The sequence below is a fragment of the Chiloscyllium plagiosum genome, unplaced genomic scaffold, assembly GCF_037043375.1.
Source record: "Chiloscyllium plagiosum isolate Xiang-an unplaced genomic scaffold, Cpla_swu_hap1 HiC_scaffold_29, whole genome shotgun sequence".
NCBI lineage: Eukaryota > Metazoa > Chordata > Chondrichthyes > Orectolobiformes > Hemiscylliidae > Chiloscyllium > Chiloscyllium plagiosum.
The window spans coordinates 94,480,930-94,495,772 of NW_028270167.1; positions in this window are offsets into that span (position 1 = coordinate 94,480,930).

Sequence of the window (14,843 nt, forward strand, 5' to 3'; positions counted from 1 at the left end):
CAAGTGGGCAGTGCCGAGTTGGAAAGATTGATCTCGGATTAGGTGTGGGCGAGGAGAGATTTGGAAACGACTGAAGTCACTGTTGATGCTGTGTGGCTGGAAGGTCCCAAGGTGCAAAGATGAGGTGTTCTTCCTCCAGTTCTTGGGTGGCTTTGATTTGGCGGTGGAGGAGGCCCAGAACTTGCATGTCCTTGGCAGAATGGGAGGGGGAATTGAAATGTTCGGCGACATGGCGGTGGGGTTGTGTGGCGCATTTGTCCCAAAGATGTTCCGTGAAACGTTCCACGAGTTGGCATCCTGTCTCCAAGATAGAGAGGAGACCACATTGAGAGCAACTGACACAATAGGTGAGGTGTTTGGATGTGCAGGAAAATCTGTGCCAATGTAAAAAGATATTTTGGTGTCTTGGATGTGAGGTGAGAGTGGAGATGTGGGCGCAGGTTTTACACCTTTTGCTACGACATGGCAAGGTGCCAGCAGTGGAGGGTGGGTTGATGGGTAACATGGACCTAACGACGGAGTCAGGCAAGTGACAGTCTCTGCGGAACGCAGATAGATATAGGGAGGGAAATATATGTTTGGTGATAGGGTCTGATTATAGGTGGTGAAAATGGCAGAGGATAATCCTCTGTAACCGGAGATTACTGGGATGGAAGCTGGGGACCAGTGGGATTCTATCCTTGCTGCAGTTGGAAGGATGAGTTTCAAGAGAGGAGGGAAATTGCGTCCTTTACCATGTGATCAACAATGCCCTCCAGCATATCGCCTTCACTTCCTGCATCTCTGCCCTTGAACCCCATCCACTCACCTCATCCATTGTGTCCAATGCTGTCGATGTGGTGTCCTCTATATCGGAGAGACAGGACGCTAACTCGCAGAGCATTTCAGGGAACATCTCTGGGATACACGCACCAAACAACCCCACCGCCATGTAGGCAACCACTTCAACTCCCCCTCCCACTCCCCCAAGGAAATGCAAGTCCTGGGCCTCCTCCACCACCAACTCAAAGCCACCCGAGAACTGGAGGAAGAATACCTCATCTTCTGCCTGGGACCCTTCACCCACCCAGCATCAACATCGACTTCACTAGTTTCGAATTACTCACCCCTCCCCACCTCATCCCAGATCAAACCCTCCAACTCGGAACCGCCCTCTTGTCCGGTTTATCTTCCTTCCCACCTATCTGCTCCACCCTCCCTACCGACCCACCACCTTCACCCCCCCACTTGCATCCACCTTCCCAACCACCATCCCCCACCCCACTCCCAACCCCCTCTATTTATCTCTCAGATCCCTTCCCCTCCAGATTCCTGATGAAAGGCCTATGTCTGAAACATTGACTCCCCTTCTCCTCGGCTGATGCCTGAGCTGCTATGCTTTACCAGCGGCATATATTTTGACTCTGACTCTCCAGCATTTGCAGTCCTCACTTTCTCCCACTGCCATAAGTGACTTGCGAAGATCAGGATACGTATCCCAGCTCAAAGGAAGACTCAGTGAGAACGAGATAGGGATCATTGTGACAGCATATTCAGAGTTTATTCAAGCTCCATCTTACAGCTAGACGTTTATTCTTTATTTCCTGAGCTGTATCATTTCGGTTTTAATCAAGGGTACCGTTTCCAGATCTGTAAGTGTGAGTGACGAGGTGCTGCTGAGTGGAGATTGCTCTTTGACCCAGGATGAGGAGCTCCTCGACGAGAAGCTGAGCTGCTGCATTGCCATCATGGTTGGAATCATGCAACTTTACGGGGAATTGGAGATAACTCATTCCATCTCACAATCATAGAATGATCCATACAGGAGAGGGGGCATTCCACCTTATCGTGACTGGGCTGAGATTTGAGGGAGTTTTCCAGTTCTCCTCATTTTATGGTTTTGTTCCTAAATCCAATTGTTTTCAGGAAGTTGCTATTGGACCTGTTTCCACTTCCCTCTCTTGCAGTGCTTGATGGGTGACAAGAGCTCACTGTGTAAAATATTGCTCCTCTTTAGGAGTTTGAATTCTGCCAGTAAATCTTTCTCTATTCTAAACAGAGCACCCTGACATTCCCTGAATTCCCAAATCCCTGAAACCGTTCTCATCAATATGTTCTCTAACCTCCTCATGGTTCGTGATGTCTTTCCTCATAACCGGGAAAGAATTAAAATTCCCCAGAATGGGCTGTAATCAGTATTTTATGCAATTATACAGCTAATTGTATGTATTTGACCTGTCCTACCTGTTTCATGTTTTGTTCGAACAAGTGAAGGAAATGAGTTTTGCTGAATTGGCCTTTACAAAGGGTGTATTTCTGGGATGCTGCTACACTGAAACAGTGTGAATAGCAGTTAAATCACACGTTATTTTGCAAATGCTCCTTTGTTTGCATTTGAACTGCAGGATAAGTATAAGTTTACAGCCCAGTAGTTTAACCAATGAAATCACATCTGGGACGCAGTTCCTGACATATCCAGAGACTGACTCCTTGAAACGTTTTGAGGGGGTTTCATCTGGTTCATAACAAACGTTTTCAACTCCACCTAACATTCTCTGAGAATTGTACTAATCCAGTCAAGTCTCCCTAATGCTGCATTCACTTTGTTGTTGTGTCATTTACTTTCAGTTCAATTATCAAACTCGAGAGTGTGGTGCTGGAAAAGTACAGCAGGTCAGGCAGCATCCGAGGAGCAGGAGAGTCGACGTTTCAGGCCTAAGACCTTCATGAGGTCCGAAACATCGATTCTCCTGCTCCTCGGATGCTGCCTGATCTGCTGTACTTTTCCAACACCACACTCTCGACTCTGAGCTCCAACATCTGCAGTCCTCACCTTCTCCTATTCGGTCATCAAACAGCCTGATAAACAAAGCACACAATATGTCGAGAACTCTGAGACACTTTAACCTCTCACCTCTCCCTGGAGTTGGAAACTAGATTCTGCTCCTGTTCAGCGTGGCACAGTGTCTCAGTGGTCAGCACCTGCTGCCTCACAGTGTTCGGGACCCGGGTTCGATTCCAGCCTCAGGTGACTGTGTGGAGTTCGCACGTTCTCCCCGTGTTTGTGTGGGTTTCCTCTGGGTCCTCCTGTTTCCTCCCACAATCCAAAGATGTGCAACTTAGGTGAATCGGCCATGCTAAATTGCCCATCGTGTCCAGAGATGTGCAGGCGAGCTGGATTAACCACGGGAAATCAGGATTATCGAAATGCTGGGGGGAATGGGTCTGGGTTTCATCCTTTTCGGAGGGTCAGTGTGACCTGGGGTGGACCAAATGACGTGCATCCACACCATAGAGATTCTGTGAAAATGAGCATTGAAGAAATGGCTTAGAAAATGGTGACCTAATCTGAGCTCAGTTTTTCTTGATCTGGCAAACAGACAATAATTTCAAGTAGGATTGCTGGGACAGTGTCAGTTCACTGTTTGCTACACACACTAATACAACCTCACTGTCCCATCTTCGTACTTGTATCGGAAAGTGCTGCCAACTTCTGGGAGAAATATTTCAGTCCTGCGTGATTCCACCAGACCGCAGAAATGTTAGAACATAGAACATAGAACATAGAAGAATACAGCGCAGTACAGGCCCTTGGGCCCTCGATGTTGCGCCGATCCAAGCCCACCTAAACTACACTAACCCACTATCCTCCATATACCTATCCAATGCCCTCTTAAATGCCCATAAAGAGGGAGAGTCCACCACTGTTACTGGCAGGGCATTCCATGAACTAACGACTCGCTGAGTGAAGAACCTACCCCTAACATCAGTCCTATATCTACCCCCCCTTAATTTAAAGCTATGCCCCCTTGTAATACCCGACTCAATACGCGGGAAAAGGTTCATACTGTCTACCCTATCTAACCCCCTAATCATCTTGTACACCTCAATCAAGTCACCCCTAAACCTTCTTTTCTCTAGTGAAAACAGCCCCAAGTGCCTCAGTCTTTCCTCATACGATTTTCCTTCCATACCAGGCAACATCCTGGTAAACCTCCTCTGCACCCGTTCCAATGCCTCCACATCCTTCCTATAGTATGGCGACCAAAACTGCACACAATATTCCAGATGCGGCCGTACCAGAGTCTTATACAACTGCATCATGACCTCAGGACTCCGGAACTCAATTCCTCTACCAATAAAAGCCAGTACGCCATATGCCTTCCTCACCGCACTATTTACCTGGGTGGCAACTTTCAGAGATCTGTGTACATGGACACCAAGATCCCTCTGCTCATCCACACTACCAAGTATCCGACCATTAGCCCAGTACCCCATCTTTTTGTTATTCTTCCCAAAGTGAATCACCTCGCACTTAGCTACATTGAATTCCATCTGCCACCTTTCTGCCCAGCTCTGCAGCTTTTCTATATCCTGCTGTAACCTGCCACATCCTTCCTCACTGTCAACAACTCCTCCGACTTTCGTATCATCCGCAAACTTGCTCACCCAACCTTCTAACCCCTCTTCCAGGTCATTTATAAAAATGACAAACAGCAATGGTCCCAAAACAGATCCTTGCGGAACACCGCTAGTGACGGCACTCCATGAAGAAACTTTGCCATCAACTACTACCCTCTGTCTTCTTCCATCCAGCCAATTCCTAATCCAAACCTCCAACTCACCCTCAATGCCATATCTCCGTATTTTCTGCAGTAGCCTACCATGGGGAACCTTATCAAACGCCTTACTAAAATCCATATATACCACATCTACCGCTTTCCCCTCATCAACCTCCTTCGTCACCTTTTCAAAGAATTCAATAAGGTTTGTGAGGCACGACTTGCCCTTCACAAAACCATGCTGACTATCCTTGATCACATTATTCCTATCCAGATGTGCATAAATCCTATCCCTTACAATTCTCTCTAAGACTTTGCCCACAACAGAAGTGAGACTCACCGGCCTATAGTTACTAGGGTTATCCCTACTCCCCTTTTTGAACAAGGGAACCACATTTGCTATCCTCCAGTCTTCTGGCACTACTCCTGTAGACAAAGAGGACATAAAAATCAAGGCCAATGGCTCTGCAATCTCCTCCCTTGCTTCCCAGAGAATCCTAGGATAAATGCCATCAGGCCCAGGGGACTTATCTATTTTCACCTTTTCCAGGATTTCCAACACCTCTTCTCTACATACCTCAAAGCCATCCATTCTACTTATTTGTGACTCAGTATTCACATCGACGACAATGCCCTGTTCCTGAGTAAATACTGAAGAAAAGTATTCATTCAGTGTCTCCCCAATCTCTTCCGCCTCCACACGCAACTTCCCACTACTATCCTTGACTGGACCTATTCCTACCCTAGTCATTCTTTTATTCCTAACATACCTATAGAAAGCCTTAGGGTTTTCCCTAATCCTACCGACTAAGGACCTTTCATGTCCCCTCCTTGCTGCTCTTAGCTCTCTCTTCAGGTCCTTCCTGGCTACCCTATAACTCTCAATCGCCCCAATTGAACCTTCACGTCTCATCTTGAGATAGGCCGCCCTCTTCCATTTAACAAGGGATTCCAATTCCTTATTAAACCACGGCTCCCTCGCACGACCCTTTCCTCCCTGCCTGACAGGTACATAATTATCAAGGACACTCAATAGTTGCTCCTTGAACAAGCTCCACATATCATTTACACTCTTGCCTTGGAGTCTACTTTTCCAAGCCACACATCCTAAGTCATGCCTCACCGCATCATAATTTCCCTGACCCCAGCTATAACTCTTGCCCTGTAGTACACACTTATCCCTCTCCATCACGAGAGTAAAAATCACCGAATTATGGTCACTATCCCCAATAATGCGAACATTTCTCAGCTCAAAGTAGCTTTTATTCCATTCCCTGAACATAAAGTGCATTTTTCTCTGCAGATTACATATTTTATTAGTTACTACTTTTGTTGAATAGAGCGTGGTATTCGTTTAGGTAGACATAATGACAATTGGAAGGGGGAATCTATCAATTTCAAGACTATTCATCGGCGATGTTAATCCAGTGCAAACCGACTATGGCCTCTCGTGGTCATGTGTTCCTTCAAAGATCTGATTCTTGCAAAATGCTGAATATATGTCACCAGCCATGGAGTAATACCATGCCAACCCACCATATGTTATGAGGTGTTTCTGTCACTGAACATTCGCACAGAGGCACAGTCACTCATGAGATCGGAAAAAAAATCAGATCTTCATCTAAATCATTGCATACTCTGACTGTTCACTCCATACCTCTCTGTTCCTTTAATGTTTTGTGAATATACTATTTGACGAAGGGTTACGTTTTCCATCGTGGTGGGAATTTTTTTTCTTTTAATTCTTAAATGAGATGAATGTCATTACTATAATGATGAAATTCCATTTATTATTACCTTTTTCTTCAATCGCGTCCAGAACTGTAAAATTAAACTCGTCCATTTCCGCAATGTCTACTTCTGGCACACCATAGCTTCTGCTTGATGGACCTCCTTAACTTCCGTGCAAATCTCAGGTTCTCTGTACCAGTTTCGCACCAAAGTTCACAATGTGCTTTCATGCTGGAGAACTTCTGTACCTGCATCTCTATTCTTCTTTTGACTTCTCTATCAAAACGATTACATTCTAAAGACACAAATGTATCTATTTTTTCCAGTTTTATAACGTCTACTTCTACCATTACTTCTCTAGTTTCTTCTCAAGCATTCCTGCAAACTATTTGCATGTGTCTCTCTGTGTGTATATCAGTTTTGTATTCATGCAAAACAACCATTTTCCATATTCACATTATTCTTGCCCCTAAATTTTGAAGGGCTTTCCTTATTCTTGATAGACTTGTTTCTCATAAACTATTCTCAGGTCACAACAACCTTCCTATGCAAGATTTCCTGAACTTTCACAGGTCGTGCAGACTTCGTAATTTGGAACATCTATTTTCGAACATTCCATAAGATATTTCGATGAAGAATTGATGTCTCTCAGGTGCCAGGATCCGGGACGTCGCCAATCAGGTTTACAGGATTCTGCAGGGGGAGGGGGAGCGGCCAGAATTCGTGGTGCACATTCGCACCAATGATCAGGCCAGGAAAGGGACTGAGGATCTGAAAACTGACTACAGAGAGCAAGTTTAGAAGTTGAAATCAGGACGAGTCGAGTAGTGATGTCAGGGTTGCTACAGGTGCCACGAGACAGTGAGGTGAGGAACAGTCAGCGAGTGCAGCATAACACGTGGCTGCAAGGCGGAAGCAGGAGGGAAAGCTTCAGATATTTGGACAATTGGGATGTCTTCGGTGTAGGTGAGACGTGTACATGAAGAACGGTTTGCATCTGAACTGGAGGGGCACAAAAGTCCTGGGTGGGTGATTTGTTCGTGTGGTTCGGGAATATTTAAATTAGTTTAGCAGGGTAGTCTGAACGAGACGAACATTCCTGAGAGTGGTGTAGTTGTAGATGGGACAGTGACAGGATGCAGTGACTCTATCAGGAAGGTTTTTCACGTGATGAAACAAAGGGATTGGTTAAAGTGTTTCTGCTTTAACGCAAGAAGTGTCAGAAATAAGAACGATGAACTTAGAGCATGAATCAATACTTAGCACTTTGATGTTGTGGCAATAATGGAGACGTTGGTTTTCCAAGGGAAAGAAATAATTGCGAGATAACGACGAGAGGAGAGGCCATTTTGGACTTGGTGCTCGGCAATGAGCCATTACAGGTGTCAGATCTCGAGGTGGGAGAACATTTTGGTGACAGTGACTACAAATGCCTTACATTTAGCATAGCTTTGGAGAGGGAGAGGATCAGTTACCAAGGGAAGATATTTAATTGCGGAAAAGGGAATTATAACGCTACAAGTTTGGGAGCAATTATTCCACAGAAAGGGCAAAACTGGCATGCGGACACTGTTTAAGGGGCAGTTGTTGCAAGTGATGCACAAATTTGTTCCTCTGAGACAGGTAAGAAGATATAAGATTAAGGACCCTTGGATGGCGAGAACAGAGTATTTTGTCGTCAAAATGAAGAAGACAGATTACATAGCTGAAGGAAGCAAGGATCTAGCACAGCTTTAGAGGATTACATGCTTGCACGGAAGGAGCTCAGAAATGGACTGGCGAGAGCGAGGATGGGGCACGAAAAAGGCTTGGCAGGAATGATAGGGAGAACGCACAGGCCTTTTACTCATACGTGAGGAATAAGAGAATGATGAGGGAGAAGGAAGGGCTGCTCAGGGATAGCGTAGGAAATTTGTACGTGGAGTCTGAGCAGATTGGGGAATCCCGAAATGAGTTTTTTTTTAAGTTCGGTTTTCACTGAGGAAAGGGACCTTGTTGTGAATGAGAACTTTTAGGAGCAGGAAAACAAATTTGAACAGATCAAGATTGATGAAGTTGATATGCTGGTAATTTTGGCAAACATTAAGATTGTTAAGTCCCCAGGCTGCTCCAGGAAGCAAGAAATGTGGCTGCGAAGCCTTTGCAAAGATCTTTGCTTCCTCACTCTCCACAGGAGTCGTACCAGAGGATTGGAGGGAGGGGAATGTTGTTCCTCTTTTCAAGAAGGGGAATCGGGAAATCCCTGGCAACTACAGACCAGTCAGTCTTACACCTGTTGTTAACAAGGTTTTGGAAAGAGTTCTGAGCAATAGGATTTATGATTATTTGGAAGAGCACAGTTAAATTAAAGGCAGTCAGCATGGCTTTGTGCAGTGCAGGTCATGCCTCAAAATCTTATTGAGTTCTTTGAGAAAGTGCCGAGACAGATCGATGAAGGTCGAACATTGTATGTGGTGTATGTGGACTTCAGCAAGGCATTTGATAAGGTTCCCCATGGTAGGGTTATTCATAAAGTCAGGATGTACGGGATACACGGAGATTGGGATGTCTGGATTCAGAAATGGTTGGTTGACAGAAGACAGAGAGTGGTTGGATATAGAAAGTATTCTCACTGGAGGTCAGTGGTGAGTGTTGTCCAGTAGGGATCTGTTCTTGGGTCTCTGTTCTTTGTAGTTTTTATAATTGACTTGGATGAGGATGTTGAGGGGAGAGCTAGTAAATTTGCCAGTGACAAAAAGGTTGGAGGTGCCGTTGATAGTATCAAGGGCTGTTGCAGGTGGCACAACAGCTACAGGATGCAAAGCTTGGCTAAGATATGGCACATGGAGTTCAACATGCATTTTGAAGGTCGAGCTTGTCTGCTGAATATAAGATTAAAGATAGTATTTTACACTCGTGATGGAGAGGGATAAGTGTGTACTACAGGGCAAGAATTATAGCTGGGGTAAGGGAAATTATGATGCGGTGAGGCATGACTTAGGATGTGTGGCTTGGAAAAGTAGACTCCAAGGCAAGAGTGTAAATGATATGTGGAACTTGTTCAAGGGGCAACTATTGAGTGTCCTTGATAATTATGTACCTGTCAGGCAGGTAGGAAAGGGTCGTGCGAGGGAGCCGTGGTTTAATAAGGAATTGGAATCCCTTGTTAAATGGAAGAGGGCGGCCTATCTCAAGATGAGACGTGAAGGTTCAATTGGGGCGATTGAGAGTTATAGGGTAGCCAGGAAGGACCTGAAGAGAGAGCTAAAAGCAGCAAGGAGGGGACACGAAAGGTCCTTAGTAGATAGGATTAGGGAAAACCCTAAGGCTTTCTATAGGTATGTTAGGAATAAAAGAATGACTAGGGTAGGAATAGGTCCAGTCAAGGATAGTAGGGGGAAGTTGCGTGTGGAGGCGGAAGAGATTGGGGAGACACTGAATGAATACTTTTCTTCAGTATTCACTCAGGAACAGGGCATTGTTGTCGATGAGAATACTGAGGCACAAATAAGTAGAATGGATGGCTTTGAGGTATGTAGAGAAGAGGTGTTGGAAATCCTGGAAAAGGTGAAAATAGATAAGTCCCCTGGGCCTGATGGCATTTATCCTAGGATTCTCTGGGAAGCAAGGGAGGAGATTGCAGAGCCATTGGCCTTGATTTTTATGTCCTCTTTGTCTACAGGAGTAGTCCCAGAAGACTGGAGGATAGCAAATGTGGTTCCCTTGTTCAAAAAGGGGAGTAGGGATAGCCCTAGTAACTATAGGCCGGTGAGTCTCACTTCTGTTGTGGGCAAAGTCTTAGAGAGAATTGTAAGGGATAGGATTTATGCACATCTAGATAGGAATAATGTGATCAAGGATAGTCAGCATGGTTTTGTGAAGGGCAAGTCGTGCCTCACAAACCTTATTGAATTCTTTGAAAAGGTGACGAAGGAGGTTGATGAGGGGAAAGCGGTAGATGTGGTATATATGGATTTTAGTAAGGCGTTCGATAAGGTTCCCCATGGTAGGCTACTGCAGAAAATACGGAGATATGGCATTGAGGGTGAGTTGGAGGTTTGGATTAGGAATTGGCTGGATGGAAGAAGACAGAGGGTAGTAGTTGATGGCAAAGTTTCTTCATGGAGTGCCGTCACTAGCGGTGTTCCGCAAGGATCTGTTTTGGGACCATTGCTGTTTGTCATTTTTATAAATGACCTGGAAGAGGGGTTAGAAGGTTGGGTGAGCAAGTTTGCGGATGACACGAAAGTCGGAGGAGTTGTTGACAGTGAGGAAGCATGTGGCAGGTTACAGCAGGATATAGAGAAGCTGCAGAGCTGGGCAGAAAGGTGGCAGATGGAATTCAATGTAGCTAAGTGCGAGGTGATTCACTTTGGGAAGAATAACAAAAAGATGGGGTACTGGGCTAATGGTCGGATACTTGGTAGTGTGGATGAGCAGAGGGATCTTGGTGTCCATGTACACAGATCTCTGAAAGTTGCCACCCAGGTAAATAGTGCGGTGAGGAAGGCATATGGCGTACTGGCTTTTATTGGTAGAGGAATTGAGTTCCGGAGTCCTGAGGTCATGATGCAGTTGTATAAGACTCTGGTACGGCCGCATCTGGAATATTGTGTGCAGTTTTGGTCGCCATACTATAGGAAGGATGTGGAGGCATTGGAACGGGTGCAGAGGAGGTTTACCAGGATGTTGCCTGGTATGAAAGGAAAATCGTATGAGGAAAGACTGAGGCACTTGGGGCTGTTTTCACTAGAGAAAAGAAGGTTTAGGGGTGACTTGATTGAGGTGTACAAGATGATTAGGGGGTTAGATAGGGTCGACAGTATGAACCTTTTCCCGCGTATTGAGTCGGGTATTACAAGGGGGCATAGCTTTAAATTAAGGGGGGGTAGATATAGGACTGATGTTAGGGGTAGGTTCTTCACTCAGCGAGTCGTTAGTTCATGGAATGCCCTGCCAGTAACAGTGGTGGACTCTCCCTCTTTATGGGCATTTAAGAGGGCATTGGATAGGTATATGGAGGATAGTGGGTTAGTGTAGTTTAGGTGGGCTTGGATCGGCGCAACATCGAGGGCCCAAGGGCCTGTACTGCGCTGTATTCTTCTATGTTCTATGTTCTATGTTCTATTCTTGGCCGTGTGCAGGAAAAAGATAGATCTTGATGTTCAAGTATATAGCTCCCTCAATGCTGCAACCCAATTGAATAGGGCTGTTAGAAAACATATGGTGTTTTGGCATTCCTTAATAGGGAGATGGAGTTTAAGAGCCGCGAGGTTTTGCTGCATTTGCACAAGACCCTGGTGAGACCACACGTAGAATATTATGTCCAGTTCTGGTCGCTCTGTTATAGGCAGATACAGAGCGTTTGGAGAGGGGGCAAAGATGGTATACCTAGATGCTGTCTGGACTGAGGGATTGTCTTACGAAGAAAGGTTAACTAAGCTTGGACATTTCTCTCTGGACAGAATGAGGTAGACAGGTGACCTGATCGAGATATACAATGTAATGAGAGGCACGGATAGAGTCAAGAGCCCGAGATGTTTCCCCAGGGCAGGACTGACTGGCCCGATGGTTCATAGTTTTAAGATATTCGGAGGAAGGTATAGAGGAGATGTCAAAGGGAGGTTCTTTATACAGAGAGATGTGAATGCGTGGAATGCGTTATGAGTGGTGGTGGTGGAAGCAGAGAATTAGGGATATTTAAGTGACTGCTGGACATGCGCATGGATAGAAGTGAATTGAGGGACGCGTAGCTTCGGTTGTTATATTTTAGATTAGGAATAATCCTTGGCACAACATCGTCGGCTGAAGTGCCCGTTCTGTGTGGTACTTTTCTGTGTTCTATGTTCTTTGGACAGATTTATATCTTCTTTCATCTTTCAGGCGTCAATTTGTTAATGAGTACGAAGAGTGTTGTTCAGTGAATCGTTGATGCTCTCTACCCAAAAAGCGAGCATGCCTTCGTTCAGTTAGTCTTCAGTAATTTTTTTTTGTCTTTCATTCTATTGCCCCTTTAAATTGCTACTTTCAAATTTGCTTATTTTTCACTTGATAGTAATTGCACTGAAATGCTAATATTGCTTATCTTTTCATATTCCATAGTGCTTTATTTGTACAAGTTTTCAAAACTGTCGAGAATAGTGCCAATAATTCTTTACTTTTCTTGATAAATTGAACACACATAATCATAAGTGTGAGTGAAGACGTTATGATCCTTTGGCCTATTGTGCTATCCCTTGTGGAGTGGTGAAACGTTGGATTTCAGAGTCCACGTACGTTACCCACCAGTATATCATCAGAATTGTTTCGTGACAATAAATTTTCATCAAGGGTGTTTCCTTTCTCTTCTGCAATCTTAGGATTTCTCAAGCCTTGCAGTTCATGTTAAATTTGAAAACCAGTTTTTTTCAGTATCTCATCCCCTGAATAACAGAGTCATGGAGACTCAAAGCATAGGAAAAGGCTCTGTCGCCCATCTTGCCAGAGAAAGGCCACCTCTACCTATTCAAATCCCATTTTCCAACAGCCTTGTATGGACCCACAGCCTTGTATGTCTTAGTACCGCGTGTGCATATCAAAATAGTTCTTGAATGTTATGACGGGTTTTCTTCAAGCGTCTTATATAGAAAAAAAACTAAAGCGTGGATGAAGTTCATTCAGCTCAGAAAATCCCCCACCTAAACTTCTGAAGCATATCTTACAAAGAACTCCCCCCTACCTCTCCTTGCAATTCTGCGTTTCCCATGGCTAACCACTTGGCCTGCACATCCACGAGGGACTAAGAGGTCAGTAGAAAGGAGGCAATCCCAGGGATTCACAAATGGATAGTAGAAGGAAGTCTACAATATTGCACTTCACAATTTCCAGTTGCTTTATTCAACTCTGTTTCACATATATTTTTAAATTCCTGTGCTGTAACATTTCAGAAAGAGATCGCAGACATTACACAGATTCTTTAGTCGAATTTCAACAAGTTAGTTTCACACTGCGCAATATGAGTTGCTTTAGAAGCACATTTATTTGTGCAGCAACTCAGTCGCAGTTCAGCAATCCTTGTCTACTGTCCTACTCATCCATTACTCACTCAAGTGGCAGCTACTCCTTCGCCCTCTTGCATAAATCCCTTCTCCGTGTTGATTCCGAAGATATTTTGAGAACTTCAAACTTTTAAAACACAGGTTAGATATTCTTTTGCTTTCAGCAAACTCTTATGATTGCTTCCTAACCTGACCTGGCACAAATTGACACTGTTTTATTTTTGCAGACATTGGGCATTGTAACCAGTTAGCGTCAGTGTTTGCCCATTAACAATGTACGTTAGCAATCTGTTGCAAAGGCAGTAATAGTACCTTTGTCCTTCAATCCCCATTCTCCTCCATAAATGTCAATTCATTTGAGAACAATATTTTTCACACCAACTCATAACCTGCCTCAATGATATTTGGGCGTTTCTAAGAACTAGGAACACAAGTAGGCAATTCAGTCCCTGTAACCTTCTCTGCCGTTTGATACACTTAGAGATATTCTGAATTTTACTTCCTGCCCTCTCCCCATTGCCCTTCAGACGATTACTAAATTGACTCAATGTCCTAGCATCTGCTGCATTCTATACCAATGAATTCCACGAATTCACAATCCTATGAGTGAATTAATCTCTCATCATTTCTGTTATAATTCTGCTATATCTTTCCCAAAACACTTTTGACCCTCATTCTAGAATCCCTGCCAATCCGAACAAACCTTCTCTGTGTCTACTTTGTCAGTTCCCTTTAACATCTTGCATGGCAGCAAGTCTGAATTAACTGACACATATGGATCCAGAAAGTATGCCGTTTGATCAAATATTCTGGGCAATCGAAAATACATATAATCGCTGTTTGCAATATTCAAAGCATCAATTACACTCGAAAAGTCAAATTAAAAACATCGATACGACTCCTAATTGCAAAGTAAAAAGCTACAGCGATTAATGGAAATGTAAAGCAGAGCGTGTGTGTGTGTATAATATATATATATATATATATATATATATATATATATATATATATATATATATCACTGTTTTATTTGCCGCATAATAAGTCGAGAATTATGGTAAATCATGTTATTCTATATATTGTTAATTTATAAATGGTGTGGTTTGATGAGGTGCTACATGAAACTAATTTTGTTGTCCCTCAGTTAGACCTTCTATCTTATTTTTCTAATCGTCAGAGAGTATTCATTTAAATAGCTTAATCTGTCTTCATTAGACAAACCTTACCTCTGGAATCAACAACATGAACCTCCTCTGACTGTCTCAAATGCAACTGCATCTCTCCTTAAGTAAGGGGACCAAAACTGTGTGAAGTACCCAAGGTGCAGTCTCGCAAACATTAATGAAACAAAATAACTTTCCAATATAAGTAGCTAATTTAATTCACACTTTACACAATATAATATATCACCTGAAAGCCAGGTGTTGGTGGTTTTGAGGTCTTAAATTTGCACTTCCGTTAAACTTTTGCTTGTTTATTAGTTTTCATACCAATGGTTTTAATTACCTTCGTAGTGATTGCGATCAAAGGACTCTTTGTAATACACTCACCATAT